Genomic DNA, 978 nt, shown 5'->3' with positions numbered 1-978 from the left:
CCCAGCCCCTACCACTTCCAGGCGGCCGGGAGGAAAATGATGCCTCATGAACATGTTACGATTTTTTTTCCTAAGTAATAAAAGTAGGTGTTTAAAATGCATGGGGGTTTTTTAGTGAAAAATATAGATGAAGCGGGAAAAGGAGGAAAGGAATTTAAAATACTACCCTCTCCTGCACAACATTAATTTTTCTAATTGCCTGAATCTGTTTTGCTGCTGTAACGTGCTTACTTTCTTGATGAAGGTTATTCGTATAATCTTTCCTGAGAAACAAATATACACGGGAAAACATTGCGCGTTACCTCTGAATGAACGTTCTTGACTCCGGGAACCGGATCCTGCGCACAGCTAAGCAAGCCTGTATCTTTTTTCACAGGAGCAGGAGCAGTCCCGCTTAAAGTCCGAGCGTTTACACACCGGAGGACATCCCGAAGCAAGCTGTGGAAGCGAAACAGACACGTGTAAGGACATGAATTTATCGTAAGGTGGCACTGTTATTCCGTGTATAAGTTACTTGAATCACTTTTCTTAACTTTCATAGAGCTTTTTTTTTTTTTTTTTTCCCCTTTGAGGGCGTAGATGGGTAAGGAATGTGCATGATCGAGAGCATGTGTGTTGTTCTGCCCAGGGCTGCTAATGAACATTACCAGATTATTTTTAGCCCTCGGAAACAGGGTTCTGTGTAAAACTCGTGACTTCTGCCTCCGACTTGTGGAGTATGGCCTTGTAAAATACTGACTGTGCGGGAAGTCATTTAACAATCAAACCTATACGTAGCAAAGCGGTTCACCTTTATGAAAACCGAAAATATTCAGATTTTTCACAGTATAACTTCCCTGCCGGGGAAACCGATTCCTAAGTCTTCTAGGGGAAGGCACCTGCAGCTGCTGGTGACCTGAACTGGCGGTAGGGCCTTCCCCCGCCACCCAACCTGAAGCAGCACGGGAGAGGGCGGGGGGCCGAGCGCAGCCCGCAGCA

The sequence above is a fragment of the Pygoscelis adeliae genome, unplaced genomic scaffold, assembly GCF_000699105.1.
Source record: "Pygoscelis adeliae isolate BGI_AS28 unplaced genomic scaffold, ASM69910v1 Scaffold55, whole genome shotgun sequence".
Lineage (NCBI taxonomy): Eukaryota > Metazoa > Chordata > Aves > Sphenisciformes > Spheniscidae > Pygoscelis > Pygoscelis adeliae.
The sequence above is the reverse complement of the archived record's forward strand: the minus strand, read 5'-3'. Positions refer to the sequence as shown.